Raw genomic sequence first — 17,467 nt, 5'->3', positions numbered from 1 at the left:
TACTTTTATTTTATCGACTCTAGAAAGAGGAAAGGTGATGTTGATTTCATCACGACTTAATGAATGAAAGGCATTCCAGCCTTAGCCATCGCGTCTTTCCTTAAACACGCTGTTATTTAAGACCTATGTTACCCAATGTTACACATTCATGTCTATGTGTTTACGTGTGTAGAATACATTAGATACCTTTGATGTTTTTTATAGTAAAATCACTATAAATATTTAGAACTCTCTATTTCTTGTGGTTCTTTCTAAACAAATAGTGCTATATCTATGTGTATACACACGTATACACATAGATATGAATGTGTAACACCCAACGTGTCTTTTTTTTTTCTTTTCTTTTTTCTATTAAAAGACAATACGGTGTACAAATGGCCGCGTTGAAGCTAACCGTGGTAGATTAGTTTGTAAAGATGTATGTTGTATGTGTGTGTAAGAGACAGAGAAAGGGGGATTGCTATATAGGAAAACAAAATAGTGACAAGCAGAAAATGAATATATTAAAACGGTTGGATAGTTAAATGTGTCATCATTCGAAGTAATAATAAAATATGAAAACGAAAAATACAGAAGGTTGACAAAAGAATGTTTTTGTATGAGACATAACAGAGATTTCTCAAAGGGACGTAACTCTAAATTTACACGTTATATGAGCGGTTCTTAACAATATCGCCACAGCTGATTAAATTATTGCTGTTGGTGTTTAACTCAAGGCCAGACCGGATTGAGTCGACTCATTCATTAAACTTACTTTAGACATAATCTACCCCGCCTCCCCCACCATACAGTACAGGCGTGGCTGTGTGGTAAGAACCTTGCTTCCCAACCACATGGTTCCAGGTTCAGTCCCACTGCGTGGCACCTTGGGTAAGTGCCTTCTACTATAACCACGAGCCGACCAAAGCTTTGTGAGTGGATTTGGTAGACGGAAACTGAAAGAAGCCCGCCGAGTATATGTGTGTGTGTGTTTCCCCACTACCGCTTGAGAACTGATGTTGGTGTGTTTACGTCCCTGAAACTTAGCGGTTCGGCAAAAAAGACCGATAGAAAAGTACTAGGCTTACAAAGAATAACCCCTGAGGTCGATTTGTTCGACTAAAGGCGGTGATCCAGCATGGCCGCAGTCAAATGACTGCAGCGTGTAAAAGAGAGTGCATCTAGGACTGCGTGATCCAATATATCCTTCCCGCTTTTTATTTTTATTTTAATTTATTATTTTTTTTTTTTTGTTAAACATGGTGAAGGTGCTTTTTGTGGGAGATTTAACTGTTATTTCTAACAGTTCGCAGGGGCTCCAAATATTTCTACAAGCAGATGTAGTTTATTGTAACTGCTTTACAGCTTTGAAATATCTTAAGTTATTATTATTGTTGTTTAACTCCTGGCATGGCTATGTGGTCAAAGAAGCTTGCTTTGCAATTCTGTGGCTCTGGGTTCTATCTCACTGCAAAGCTACCTTGAGCAAGTATCTTTGACTATTGTCTCAATTTGACCAATATCATGCAAGTGGACTTTGGTAGACGGAAAGTGTACTGAAGCCTTCATGTATGTGTAACTAGTAGGCACTTGATTCCCTCCCCTCTAAATGGTGAATGCAATAATTCAGGTGGTAGGAAGGAATGTCAGGAGGATATATTGTGGGGAAGAGATTTGACAAGGACCCAGAGTGCAGATGAGTTTGCAAGGGAATTTGGGAGATAGAGGGGAGGGGGAATATGGCGAGTGTGAGGAGGTATTGGAAAGGTAGGATATAGGGGACAGGTTCGTCAAAGACAGATTGTGTGTGGGAGCATGGGTACAAAGGACACACCCTATTGACCTCGTTGCTATTTAGATGGACAGGTCTCCTCAAGCACAGCAAATCATCAGCTGTCTTGGGCTTTTGCCATCATTTTTCATCACTTTGTCCTGTGTCTTCTTTCCACAGGTTCTCTCCACATTTAGAGATTGGCACTTGTTTATGCAGCTATCACCCATACATGCCACATGACCATACCAGCACAGTCTTTCCGCCTGCACACCACATCTGATGCCTCTTACAATTTGTCTTACATACACATTGACTTCATTTCTTTCAAGCCATTGCATAGCCTCTGCAGTCACAGCCCATGTTTCACTATCACATACCATTGCTGTTCTTACACAGGCATCATACAATCTGCCTTTCACTCTGAGGAAGAGGTCCTTTGTTTCCAACAAAAGTAATAGCTCTCTGAATTTTGCCCAGCCAGTTATTATTCTCATGACTATGCTTTCAGAGCATCCTCCTAAACTGCTAATTTGGTCACCTAGGTAACATAAACTATCTACTACCTCTACAGATCCCCACCCCCAGGACATTTGAGAAAATCTATTTCCTATGTTCTTAGTATATATTGTTCCTGCACATCTTCCACACACTAAGACTTTCTCTATTAACCTTTCGGTGATTCCACTGTGCTTCTTACATGTTCATAGCTTGCACGAGGTACACTGTATGGAATTTCTAACTACATATCAAGAAGAGACATTTTTCTGAAGGGGACAGTAATTTGGAAGTCAAACAAAATGCTTTCTGATATTGCATTTGACACATTACATTATTCGTTTGTTTAATGTCTGCTTTCCATGCTAGCATGGGTTGGATGATTTGACTGAGGACTGGTGAACCAGATGGCTGCACCAGGCTCCAATCTGATCTGGCAGGGTTTCTACAGCTGGATGCCCTTCCTAATGCCAACCACTCCGAGAGTGTATATTATTACTATTATTATTAAGGTGGTGAGCTGGCAGAATCATTAGCATGCTGGATGAATGCTTAGTAGTATTTTGCCCATCACTATATTCTGAGTTCAAACTCTGCCAGGGTCAACTTTGCTTTTCATCCTTTCAGAGTTAATAAATTAAGTACCAGTGAAACACTAGGGTTGATGTAATCAACTAACCCTCTCCCCCAAATTTCAGGCCTTGTGCCTTTAGTAGATATTATCATCATCATAATTAACACAACCATGTATTTTTGGATTTTCTAATACACATTCCTAGCAGTAACATATGTTAATTACTTTAACTGCTGATAAGTCAACTCAAAGAAGTACATTATAAGCTATAGAGTACGAAGTACAATGACACAAACGGCAATAATGAAACCAGACACAGTAATAATACAGAGTGGATTTTCCTTTGTAAGGAAACAAAATATTTGAATTTATCTTCATATGCTCCACTTAATGTACTTTTGAAGTAATAACAAAATTTCTAATTAGCACAGAACCTCACACTTCTTCTCAAACCAAGCTTTGGTAGACTTACATTAACTAATATATGCCACTTGAAGACAAATAATGAAAGCTTATAAGAAATTATGAAGCAGTTATGTTGCTGTATAGTTGTTGAATAACTAAACAATCACTTTAAAGTGTATCTAGTCTTGCTTACCAGTGATTAAAAAAAAACACAGTATGCTAACTGTAAACCATGTTATGCTTATCACGAACTGATGTGTGATAACATGGGTCAGTGATCACTCAAAGATTCTGCTTGTACTGCAAAAGTGCACCCCTAGTAACCATCTATGATGCTTAGGACAACTTGGGGTCTCAGAACGAAACCTATTTCTCCCATATAATCTATTATTCATTTATCACTGATTTATTTAAGTGATTTTTCAGGGTTTTTTTTAAAACCAAATACCTATGGTAAATGAAGATGACCTAGCACTCCATCAGTTGAGATAACGAGCATTCCAGTGGGTTAGTCAATGGAAAAGCCTGCTCATGAAATTCATGTTCATGTGGCCAAGCACTCCACAGACACATGTACTCTTAATGTAGTCCTCAGGGAGATTCAGAGTGATACGGAAAGTGATATGGCTGGCCGCCTTTGAATTACAGGTACAATTCACTTTTGCCAGCTGAAACAACAAGAAATAAAGTGCCTTGATCAAGGAAACAACAACATGCCGCCAGGAACTGAACTCACAACCTTACAATTGTGAGCCAAATACCTTGACCATTAAGCCATGAGGATATATCCTATATCATCATTATATGTCTGCTTTCCATAGAGGCATGGGTTGAGCAGGTTACTGTAGTCCAAGTCCTTTTTTTTTTTAAGTTACTGCCCTCCAAGACAGGTTGAAAGACCACAACTCACTTGTATGTTTCAATTTTGGCATTGTACAGTTAGACACCCTTCTTTTCACCAACCATTTTATTTATTGGACATTCTTCATCCATTAATATTGCTCTCTATACCCACATATTATACTGGCCAGCCCATCCCCCTCCTAAGACCACCAAATTATCTCCTCATACACTACGCCTATTTCTCTCTCTCTCTCTTACTCTGTACCCACTCCTGCAACCTACCCAAATATATCATCTCTCCCATCCAATTGTATCATCATTACTATCCTGCTGCTAGCATCCCTCTAGCCTCCCTAACTCATGTGCCTATAGATGTTGCCTGCCTTAACTCTCCCATTTTTTCCTATCTCTTCCTCATCCTCACCTACTAACACTCACCTTGGACCCTGAAGTGCCACCTGGACACCTCATTACCATTGTCTCTTTGGAAATGCCAATACTTCATTCTCATTCTTCTACATGTGAGTACCCATGTAGCTCCTCTACAACACGAACCTGCTCTACCCCAATTTCTTTCCTCATACCTTAACTCCTGTCTAACATAAGGATGAACCCCATTCCCATTCTTTGGGTTTTGCAGATTTGCAAGCTGCATGGCAACCTCAATAATACTAGTGACATGAAAAAAAGCCCATAATAAAACAAATTCTGCATCCACACAACCATTATTGCCCCTATTGCTTATAATAAAGTGCTTACTAGATTTTACATTGACAAATCCTGACATACTGCATCAAATACTCTCACAAGTAAAAAGAAAAAAAATTATAATCTTTCGGTTACACCATTGCTTATTTTAACAATCTTCATAAGGCTGTTGTGAAGCAATTAAAACCAACTCAACAGAGATTGAGACAGAATTCTAAGCGTCAGCCTCACTTACAGCAATCAGTAATACCAGCACCAGCTCTGTTGCATATGTCAAGAGTAAAACTGATTGTTTTAACAATCAGTTAGCAAACATAACAAGCAATTTAATTTAGAAACAAACCAATTTCTAATGCCATTTTTAAATTGACTAATAATTAACGAATGCTTGTCGTTGAAAGAGCATCTGTATTTTCAACATTTAAATAAATAACATTCAGAGAATGTTCACTAGCAACAAAGTGGAATGCTTTCTCTCTCAAGAAAGACTTATCTTAATGCCACAAAAACTGAGTTATTCATTAACCTATGAATTAGTAGTTGTTTCAGAAAATATTAAGAATACTATTGCAGGCATTGTTGTAAGAGGTTAAGAAGTTAGCTTCCTAAAATGGCTATGGGTTCAGTCCCACCGCATGACACTTTGGCAAGTGTCTTCTGCTATAGCCTTGAGAGAAGATGGACATCATCATTGTTTAATGTCCACCTTTCATGCTGGCATGGGTGGGACAGTTTGACAAGAGTCAACCAAGCAGAAGCCTGCACCAGACTTCTGTAATTGTTTTGGCAGGACTTTTACAGCTGGATACCCTTCCTAACACCAACCACTCAGCAGAGTGGACCTAGTGCTTTTTTATGTGGCACAAGCATAGGCGAGGTCGGTTTTGGCAAAGTTTTTACAGTTGGGTGCCCTTCCAAACACCAACAACTTTACAATGTGGACTGGGTGCTTTTAAGTGGCACCTGCACTGACAGGGTTACCAAGTATTTACAAGACGTGGTGGAAAAAAACTTAAACAAGCCCATCATATTCATGTGTGTGTGTGTTTGACATTATATGATAGCTGTAAACAAATGTCACTGTCATACAAGTGGCATCTTTCATTTCCAATCTTTCATGGAAACACGTTCAAGCACAGGAGAAAGTAGCTTTCCTGGAAATAGTTAAGTGTTGGCAACAAGAAGGGCATCCAGCCCCTTGATGAATTCTGTCTGACCCATGTAAGCATTTAAAAAGTGAATGCTAAAATGATGGTGATGACGACCGTTCCTACAAAAATGGCTTTGTTTTCATCAAAATAAAGCATTGTGATTTACACAAAGTAATCTTAATCACAAAGAAACAAAAGAAAAATTACATATGAAAATTTTTTTAGTTGTGTACAAGATTCCAGAATGTGTTATGCATATTAGAGGTTATATTAAAGTTAATAACTTTTATTACATTAAATCTAAACACAGAAACACACACATCTATCTTTTACTTAGACTATGGCCATGCTGGTGCACGGACCTCAAGAATTTTTAGTCAATTGAATCAACTCCAGTGCTTACTTTTTGAAGCTGGTACTTATACTATCAGTCTCTTTTCCTGAGCCACAAAGTCATGGGGACATAAACACACCAACACAGGTTATCAAACAGTGGAGGGGGACAGACTGACACACACACACACCCACACAACAGTCTTCTAGTTTTTGTCAACCGAATCCATTCACAAGGCTTTGGTTGGTCTGTGGCTATAGAAGACACTTGCCCAAGGTGCCACACAGTGAGACTGAACCCAGAACCATGAAGTTGGGAAGCAAGCTTCTTACCACACAGTTACATCTGTGCCTATGCATACAATCATCAACAGGTTTGCAAAATGGGGGAAACAAGATTGAGGTAGTTAGATCACAGGCGGACAATGGTAGAAGTTCATCTGCAAATGGTAAAGTAATGACATTGTGTTATTTCATGAAGTTCTGGTCCAGAATAATGTTAGCACATAAGTTAGATAAAATTGATAATGTTGCTTTCATCTCTTTTACTTGTTTCAGTCATTGACTGTGGCCATGCTGAAGCACCGCCTTTAGTCGAGTAAATCGGCCCCAGGACTTATTCTTTGTAAGCCTAACACTTATTCTATCAGTCTCTTCTGCCGAACCGCTAAGTTACAGGGACGTAAACACACCAGCATCGGTTGTCAAGCGATGTTGAGGAGACAAACACAGATACACAAACATATACACACATACATATATATATATACACATATAAAAGATGGGCTTCTTTCAGTTTCCGTCTACCAAAATCGGCCCGAGGCTAGAGTAAAAGACACTTGCCCAAGGTGCCATGCAGTGGGAATGAACATGGAACCATGCTGTTGGTAAGCAAGCTACTTACTACACAGTCACTCATTCATTCTTGCAAAATAATAATGAAAGAGCAAAAATACAGGAATTTTAGTAATGAATGTTGTAGTCATCACTTCAAAACTACTATTTCTTCTATGACAGAGATTCCCAACTGGTGGTTCCTGACTCCTTGGTGGGATCGCAGAGCCTTGACAGTGGGGTTGCATAGCCTTGCTAGAAGTGGCTTGGGATAATATTAATTAATTAAAATGTAAATCAAGATGCTGATAGTAGGGGTCACATGGGTTCCAAGCTTTCAGGTAAGGGGCCGCAAGCGCAAAAACGTTGGGAACCGCTGTTCTGTGATATGAAATCTTGAATGTCCCAGTTATATTTTTACTCATAAAGCTTTCCGAGCTTCCAATACCAGAGCAGAGACTGTGCAATCATTTATAAAGACTTTGAAACAATAGGTTGGTCATGTTGATAGGAAGCTTGCTTCTCAGCCACATGATTTGTGTTCAGTCCCACTGTGTGCCACCTTGGGCAAGTGTCTTCCACTATAGTTTCAAGACAATCAAAAGCTTGTGAGTGAATTTGGTAGATGGAAGTTCCGTTGTATGTATGTGTGAAACTGCTTGTGCCTCCTTTAACAGATAGGAGAAAACACTAGTATGGCATATTCTGTAGCAGTTGTTTCAGGTGAATTCTTTCACAGTACATTAAAAACAAGTAGAATGTATGTTTCCACAATAAAAGGAAAGACTGCATTAGGCCTCACAGAGGCAAAGTGGCTGAGTTCCTTTCGAGCGTTGGGCCTCATGGAGGCAATGACCAAGACCTTTGGCATTATGTCATGCTTGAGGAAACCCATCAAGCCAAGCAAAATTAGTCATGACAGATACTGGTGTCACATAAATGGCACCCATGACTGTGGCACATAAAAGCACCCATTACACACTCTCGGAGTGGTTGGTGTTAGGAAGGGCATCCAGCTGTAGAAAACCATGCCAAATCAGACTGGAGCCTGGTGCAGCCTTCCAGCACTGGTCAAACAGTTCAACCCATGCTAACATGGACAACGGACATTAAATGATGATGTACCCCAGTGTCATGCAAATGGCACCTGTGCCAGTGGCACGTAAAGGCACCCATTACACTCTCAGAGTGATTGGCATTAGGAAGGGCATCCAGCTGTAGAAAACCATGCCAAATCAGACTGGAGTCTGGTGCAACCTTCCAGCTTGCCAGCTCTGGTCAAACTGTCCAACCCATGCAAGTATGGACAACAGACGTTCAATGATGATGATGATTGTGGAGTCACGGTAGCTATGGTGGTTTTAGCAATTAACAGCATCATTTGGATACTTGTGATATTTTGTTAAAGACATAGCAAACAGGTGCAGGCACATGGTTTTTGGTTCAGTCTAACTACAAGGCACCTTGGGCAAGCATCTTCTACTGTAGTCCTGGATCAACCAAAGTCTTGGAAGCAGATATGGTAAACAGAAACTGAAAGAAGCCTATAGCATGTATGTTGTTTTTTTGTTTTATTATATATCATCCTCATCATTGTTTAACATCCATTTTCTAAGGTGACATGGGTTGGATGGTTCAACAGCAGCCAACAGTGCCAAATTCAAATAAATTTAGCATGGTTCTATAGTTGGATGCTGCTTCTAATGCCAACCGCCTTACAGTGGGTGCCAGGTGCTTTTTGTGGGACCAACACTAGTGAGGTCATCAAGTAACTTGCAAAACAAGACTCCTTGACTGATGAGTGTAAGTAACAACAGAGGTGGCTTTACGCAAGGTGACAAGAAGTCAAAGTATAATAAAGGGACAGGCACCTGTGTGTGTGTGAGAGAGAGAGAGAGAGAGTTTGTATTTCTTCAAGTGTGTTCACTGCTTGTAGTTCCCCGCAAAAGTGTCTCAATGTGTGCAATCTTTCTAAACAAAAGGCTCATTTTTGATGTTGTTTGCTTCCATCTTCCATGAAACTATGTCCAGGTTCTTTATTGTCAAATAAATGGGAAATCATTACCTCACTTGGAAATGGATAGCTGATGGAGAGGAAGAGTATCTGGCCACTGAAAAATCTGTTCCAACATTCATTCATCTAACTCATGCAATCATAGACAAGTAGATGTTAAAGCTTTGAACAATGGAGAAGTTGGTGCAAGTATACTGTTCAGAGTCCTTGTGGACCAAATCTAGAGCTTGCGCGATCATAAGCTGTAGTTAGAGTCAATGTTATATTCTCTAGATGTCATTGAGAAAATACATTTGTGTTAAGACTAGAAATAAAGACATCTCTTATTGATTTTTTGCAGTATAATGCAGCAGTAATATTCTGAAAATTGCAGACATTCACCACTTGGCATGGTGCCTGAAGAAATTCATCAATTGACTCAGCTAGATATTGTTTTCATGCAGCTGATTGGTGTCTGGTATTATCTCATTCCTCGCCTTCATCATCATCATCATCGTTTAACATTCGTTTTTCATGCTGGCATGGGTTGGACTGTTTGACTGAGGTCTGGAGAGCCAGCGGCAACATCAGGCTCCAATCTGATCTGGCAATGTTTCTACAGCTGGATGCCCTTCCTATCACCAACCACTCCAAGACTGTAGTGGATGCTTTTTATGGCACAAGAGCCAATCAGGTGGGCCTGGCATCGGCCACATTTGGTTGGTGCTTTTTACATGCCACCAGCACAACAGCCTGTCAGGCAGACCTGGTATCAACCATGTTCGAACGGTCCTTTTTACACGCCATATATATATATATATATATGTATATATATATACACACACACACACTCATATATACATACAGTGGCAGACTGGGTCTAAAAATATTGGTTGCCAGGAGACTAAGAAGGACAAACTGCTACTACAAGGAGTCCACCCGCAACTAAAAGGGAGCCCACCTGCAACTACAGTGCTATCATTTAATTATTTTTTTTTGTTAAAAGTATTATTTTCAACTGTCTACAAATACAGTCAGGCTGAAATAATACATTCTTCCAGGGGTGAATAAAAAATTCTCAAACTTGAGGGGATGGGCCCCTTAGATACTAACACGGGCCCCCATATATGGATTCTAATGGTGTAGGGGCCCACTCGCCATCAGGCAAGCTGGCCAGTCCACCACTGTGTGTGTATGTATGTAAATATATATATATATATATATATATATATATATATATAATGTGACCTGCTTGCTCAGCCAGTGGGTGGCATCATACAAAATCTAAAATGATGCAAAATGCAATGTGACCAGCGATGTTTAGCAACATCAGATAGCCTGGTGTGTGTGGGGAGGGGAGGTGTGTGTGTGTGGAGGCACAATGGCCCAGTGGTTAGGGCAGTGGACTCACGGTAGTAGGATTACAGTTTTGATTCCCATACTGAGTGTTGTGAGTGTTTATCGAGTGAAAACACCTAAAACTCCACGAGGCTCCGGCAGGAGTGGTGGCGAACCCTGCTGTACTGTTTCACCACAACTTCCTTTCACTCTTTCTTCCCGTTTCTGTTCTACCTGTATTTCAAAGGGTCAGCCTTGTCACACTCTGTGTCATGCTGAATCTCCCTGAGAACTACATTAAGGGTACATTTATCTCTGGAGTGCTCAGCCACTTGCACATTTAATTTCACAAGCAGGCTGTTCTGTTGGTTGGATCAACTGGAACCCTCGTCGTTGTAACCGACGGAGTGCCACAACAATATATATGTGTGTGTATATATATATATATATTTAGTAGAGAGCAGACAATCTCTACATAACAGCTTCAAGAGAGATAGAGTCAGTAATGCATTCATCAACTGTTGGTGATATCAGTGGCGTGCGGTGACTTCCGGCGTTGGGCATGCAATTAATTTCATTCCCCCCCCCCCCCCCGGCAATTTTTCAGTAAAACATTTTCGTATTCCTACGATTTACATATAAGAGATTCTGAATATGCAGAATAAACAGGGAATAAAAAATGGCTGTGCAGAGATGATCCTGAAATAAGTGTATTGTTTGTATTATTCTTTGCTCTTCGAAACGTCAGTACTTTCCCATCCTCATTCTCCCTTAGAAAAGTCTAAAAATCATAAGTGAAATGTAATAAAGATGAAATTGGATTCTGTCAATATTTTTGCATATTCAGAATCTCTGTTAAAGGTAGGAATCCGAAAAAAAATTTTCACATAAATTCGTTTTTCAAAGGGGTGCGATTCTTCATTAGCCCCTATACCTATCGGTTGAGCTGAATGAAATGATTTAATTAAAAGAACACATTTAGTTACATTATATGGCCATGGTTTTAGATCGTTACGCTCTCTAAGACAAGTCAGGTGCTTTATCATGCTACTTGTCAATTCCGGGAAAATTATTGACTGTTCTGAGACTTACTGAACTCTGTACATTAAAGGACTACGTCTCACGCACAAACATTGAAAATACACGCATATACATGAATATGCACACAATGAAAGACAGCGAAAATTCAACATTGTAAAAAGCCTCCCAAAACTGTTGTGGCAGAAGTCAACATCTCTGAGATTGAAACAAGACACTTATTGAAAGTGAAACAAAACACTTATTTACGGCCGTAAATAGACTACACCCAGCAGCACAGAAAGGGAAATCTATGTAGGTTAGGTTTCACGAAGAAATCAAAACATTTCTCCTGCGAAACAATACTGATGTAAGAAGGTCGAACCTTACGTTATAACAAACACTTAGCAAAACCTGTAATATATGCTCTTTAATATATTTTTTTTTTAATGTTTTAAAATGTTACTTAGCTCATTTATAAATTAATTCAATTCTTCGATCTTTCTGGGCAAATATATCTATCACATTTTCATAGAAATCTTCTCTTTTCATCAATTCTTGTAATAAATCTTTTTCAATTGACATTAGTGCTAACCCAGACAGTCTTCTTTCTCCTGTCGCATTTCTTTGGTATGTTTTAATTCTACTTAATGCAGAAAAGGATCGCTCTACAGAAGCAGTGGTAGACGGAATTGTCAAAATCAACTTGCACAGATTGAAGAGTTCTGGCATAGCTTCAACAAGATCAGTGCTGTTAATGTAACTCATTAAATGACTTACACTTGGTTTTTTAAAATCTTTCATTGAATACATCACATTGAGCTCACTTTGTAATCATATTACATCAAAAAATCTGCCATAAGTTGTTCTTAAAGAATCTAAAGAGTCCACAGGAAATTGTTTGCAATACTCATCAACTTTGTTAAAATTCAAAAGTTCCATGAATTTAAACTCTTCTAAGGATGAATATCGTGCTTTTATTTGGTCAACTATTGTACTTATAATTTTGTTATAAAGCGTTCTATAATGTCGTTGGGGATCAATAGATATATTCTTGGATCTCTGAATTCCGATTCCTGCATCGACTCCATATTTTTCCCCTAACCTATCATAAAAGACTGAAAAATTATCAAGTTTGTTTTCGAGTACAGTTCTAGTTTTATCTATTTGCTGTTTACAATACACTATGTCATGACTTTTACTCTGGAGTATGTTAAATAAGACGTCAGTAAAAGAAAAAATGTCACTGAATACCTCTAACAAAAATAAGAAATCAGGAGCTTTTAAAGTGTGTAAGAATCCAATTGCTGAATTTATGGTGATATCATCCCATGCTTTAGGATTTTCAATGATGTGTTCAAAAAGGCTGATTATGAAATTATAATTTTCCTTTGTGGTAATAATAAGACGTGAGGAGTAATTCCATCTAGTTGCTGTTGCTTTCGGAAATCTTTTTTTAACAATATTATCTAATGCATTAGTCCTTTTCGGTGATTTCGTAAAAAATGTACCGAGTCCGTTTATTGTAGAAAAAATATCTTGCATTCTTTCATAGCAGAGCATGATTGTGAAAGAACTAAATTTAGGATATGGGCACAACAATGAATAAAGATCGCACATTCATATTTCTTTCTTACTTTTGCCTGTAACCCATTTAGTTGTCCTGCCATTGTAGCGGCACCATCATATGTCTGCGCAATCAATTTGTTTCCACATTCCCACGTCTCAATGCATTTAAAAACATGTTCAGATAAAGCATTTGCAGATCGATCTGCACTAACATCACTAAAACCGATAAATCGTTCTTTCGTCACACAGTCTTCTGTAACATAACGTAAAACTGTTGACAGTTGTGAAGATGCTGAAACATCAGATGTCTCATCAACAAGAATAGAAACAAACTTAGCTTGGTCAATTTCCTTCTGCATCTCATTCAACATAACTTTATGAATTGCTTCGATCAAGTCATTTTGAATTCTGTTCGACAGACCAGTGAAGATAGAAGCTGTATCTAAATGACTTTCCATTTGTTTGTCATACTTACTGATCAAATAAACGAGTTCTTTATAATTTCCCCGATTATTAGAGCCTTCAGATTCAAAATGACCCCGAAACGATAATTCCTGGAGGCCTAAAAAAATAACAACATCGATCAATCGTTGCAGAATGGATCTGTTTCGTCGAACTTTCTCATTATGCTGTTGTATGCTTTGATTTTTACGTGCATCTAATTGTAAGTCTATGCGAACATTCCCGAATATTTTAAGGTCTATCAAACATTTTATATGCCTTTGAGAACGCTCGTGCTTTAGCATAGCCATATGTAAATTATTTAAATCATCATAGCCTTTATCATTCCAAACATTTTTTTCTAAGCCAAAAAGTAAACACGGCCAACAGAATAATTTATTAAGAGCAACACTTCCAGTTAACCATTTCTTCTTTTCATACGAATTAACCTGAAATTGTCTCGTGCATTTCTTGTTGTAGCTTCGCAAATTAGGTAAATTCGGTGTTGGTCTCCCGCGATTTATAATTAATTTTTTCCAATCGAAGTCCCTTTTAGAAAAACTAGTTCTGAAAATATCGTTTATAGCACACATTTCACTCATTTTGAAAAAGGCTGCTCTTATTTAAGGACCCACGTGGAAGCGCCGGCGTAAATTTTAAGTCAATTTCAACAAAACGGAAAAATACCCTTTGTTAAATTAATTTAAGATTAATTAGCTATTTCTGAAATAAGAAATATAATGTAGATATTTTTGCTTTCAAAACTTTCTAAAAATATGATAGTGCAAACGGATGTTTTGGATAAAAAATTTCAAACTTACATGCGAAGGCTATTCCAACATTTCAGCTGGCTAAAACAAGAATTATGGGACGGCTTTTGTTCCGGTCAAAATAGCCAGAGAGACGTGAAATGCGATTTTAGCACAGCATGACACGCCAAACTGAATTTGTCGAATCGCTGAGAGAGAAGGGGGTGACCATTCCTCGTAGTATATCTTGTAAACAAAGAAAGAGAAAGAAGGGACAAACTATCAAAGACAGAGAGAAGGGACTCATGCTGTCTTCCCAACGCATGATAAGCGATAAATTTATCGAGTCACTAAGATAGAGAGAGAGAGGAAGGAAGGACAAACTAATACAGACAGAGAGGGAGTGTGTATCATGCGATCTTCTAAAAGCATTTATCAAAGCAGATGTACGAAGTGGAGACAATATTTCTAAAACAACTGGACGTATTTTCTTTGAAACAAAGAAGGCATGCAGCGCATACCTTGCATTGCTGAGAGTGCACGCCCCTGGGTGATATAAAGTTCAACATATTAAGCTTATTTACTGCATCTTCCTACTTCAGTTGATGGGTCTTGTCTTACATGTTATTTGTTGATGTGACAAGTGCCATGTAAAAAGCACCTTGTAGACACTGGAGTTTTGTGCATTCCTCTAGTTAACCAGCACCTGTCAAACCATCTAACCCATGCCAGCATGGAAAACAAGCATTACATAATAACAATGATGCTTTTGGTGCTTGAAAGATTTGGGAATATCTGTACTAGCATAATTATTCCTTGGAAATAGAAGTGGTATTTGGATTAACATACCCATGGACAAAGGTATTTTTCTATCTTTTTGAGTAAATACAATTAAGTAATTGGAGTGAAAAGCCAATTGCACCAGAGACTAATAGGCATTGAAAATGCATGTTTGAGATTACTATCAAAAGAAATGATTGAAAAGAAGGTTAGGATCTCTAGTATTATAATCAACAGGAAATATTCTTGGTATCAGTTCATCACAGGGACTCCTTTAAACAGAGTTCTCTTTGTTTAGAGTAAACTCGGTTCTAACATTATAATCCTGAAAATAGTACAAGATAAATTTTATTCAATCCAATTCTTTGATTCAGCTTCCATTCCTCTTCAGTGCTACTTATGTTTTTACTATTACACCCATTTCACGAGACAGTTGTAATAGTAACAAAATACCAGAAAAGGGTGCAAAATTGGGAGACACAAGATAACAACTACTCAATTCTTTCTCCATGAACTAGTAATGGCCATTCCAAAAGTCTGCTGATCAAATATTGCATCCGTCTCATGAGATAGGTTTATAGTCAAAATTCACCCCTCAGTAACTATACATCACTTGCATTATTAAAGCCACAAAGAAAGACATAAATATCATATAATGTCATTTCTCTCTATTTTTATACATCTAAAAGCTTTTACTAAAGTTGTTGCTGTTTATCCAAAGCTCAGTCCTGACCAATCACCAAGTTGATATTGTGACGCAATCTTGCCTTCAATCCAAATGTTTGAAAGACTTCCTTTTATACTATCCTCACAAAATTTTTTTTTAAATATTACACATGGGGGAAAATTGATTTTCTAACATGTTTTATAATAATAATGAGGAGGAAGTCATAAAAAATTGAGAATTCCTATTAAAAAAACTTTATTGTATTATGTATATTCATGTCCCAAGGCAAAGCAAATTTCATAAATTTAGGCAGTTTAAGCCTTAATGTTAGGCAAATTGAGACATGAATATACATAATACAGAAATTAAGGTTTTTTTAATAGAAGTTTTTAATTTTTATGACTTTCTCATCATCATTATTATTTGATGCGGTAGGAAATCAATTTTCCACCATGTGTAATATTTTTCAAAATAATTTTATGGTGAGACACAAAAGGAAGTCTTTCCCAAATAGGTTCCATAAAATTCCAGATACCCAAAAATGTGAATAGAATTATGATAAAATACCAAGGAATAAATTTAGGACACAGAAACACACGTTTATGTGGTTAAGAAGTTCATTTCACAACCACGTGGCTTCGGGATCAATCTCAATGCGTGACACCTTGGACAAGTGTCTACGATAGCCTCGGATGACGAAGGTTTGAGAATAAAATGTTAAAACATTGGTGGACGGAAACTGTATGGAAAAACTCGCCGGTGTCGTCTATAGGTGCATTTAATATGTCGCCCTGTTTAACACTACCACCTGACGATTTGCGAAGTTAACCTTGTTACAAGCATTCTGACTAAGTTTCCAGCCTGGGAATAACTGGCTCCTATCTTCCCACCAATTTCGGAAGCTCTAAATAAAAATAAAATGGGAGGAGGGGATCATAGGTATTTCCAGTCCTCTTTAGATTAATACATTACAAACAGCGAAGAATGTTTGTCTACTTTTTTCGAGCAGGTCGAGCGACAACGTAGAAATATTCTTATTAATGCGCTTGCTAATGAAGTAATCGCTGTTGTTGTTGGCAAACATGATTTATTAAAGGACAGACTGATTCAGGTTTCGCAGACGTTTTTTTACGTTTCATGTTTTAAGAAACAAAGCGAGGTGGGTACAATTTAGAATAGTGGGGGAAAGAGTTAATAAATAAATATTAGGAATACACTGTAATCCATTCCATCGAATCCATTATTCCTATTCAATACAACACACACACAAATAAATGACAAAGCTTTGCGTATATCCCAAAGAAAATACCAGTGCGTTGCAGACATCATTACGTCTCAGTCCTTGTAATGTAAAAAAAAAAGTGAGTACATGTATTGCTACAAATTATAATGCAAAGTAACATTTGTTTTAAAATGCAATAGCAAGAAGAAAAGAAGTAAAAAATACCTGAAATTAGCTGTAGGCCGGCAAATGGGGGGAAAAAATCTACCATTCATATATTCACATCAACAAGCTGCTATCAACAAACGTCAATCCGGTAGCCATTATTGAATGCAAAATTTGGAATTAGCGGTAAACGAAATGCAGATTTAAGTAAAATAAATACCGTCTTATAATAATTAACCTCGTTTGTTTTTGCAATTTAAGATGATTATAATTAAAAAATTTTCTTTAATGAAATTACTAAGTACTTTTTAATGAAATTAGCATATCAATAATTTGCAACATTTCGGGGCATCCGTTACAAAATTTAAGCGAAACGAAATAATAATCTCCTCGAAACCTGTTCAACATTTAGTTTTTCCCTAATTATGTT

At 37.8% G+C, this 17,467-nt stretch overlaps 1 protein-coding gene across 1 annotated transcript in view; it reads right to left on the bottom strand.

The window, feature by feature from the left end:
• Positions 1 to 17,221, bottom strand: part of LOC115231202 (BTB/POZ domain-containing protein KCTD20) — a 69,101-nt gene extending 51,880 nt beyond the window's left edge. Inside the window, exon 1 of the mRNA XM_029801277.2 lies at positions 17,098 to 17,221. The gene's annotated coding sequence lies outside the window, so the exon portion shown is untranslated. The remainder of the gene's footprint in view (positions 1 to 17,097) is intronic.
• Positions 17,222 to 17,467: the final 246 nt, after the last annotated feature.

Source organism: Octopus sinensis, linkage group LG2 (assembly GCF_006345805.1).
Source record: "Octopus sinensis linkage group LG2, ASM634580v1, whole genome shotgun sequence".
In the NCBI taxonomy this organism is placed as follows: Eukaryota; Metazoa; Mollusca; class Cephalopoda; order Octopoda; family Octopodidae; genus Octopus; species Octopus sinensis.
Note: the sequence above shows the minus strand (reverse complement) of the source record. Positions and strands in the feature narration are given on the sequence as shown.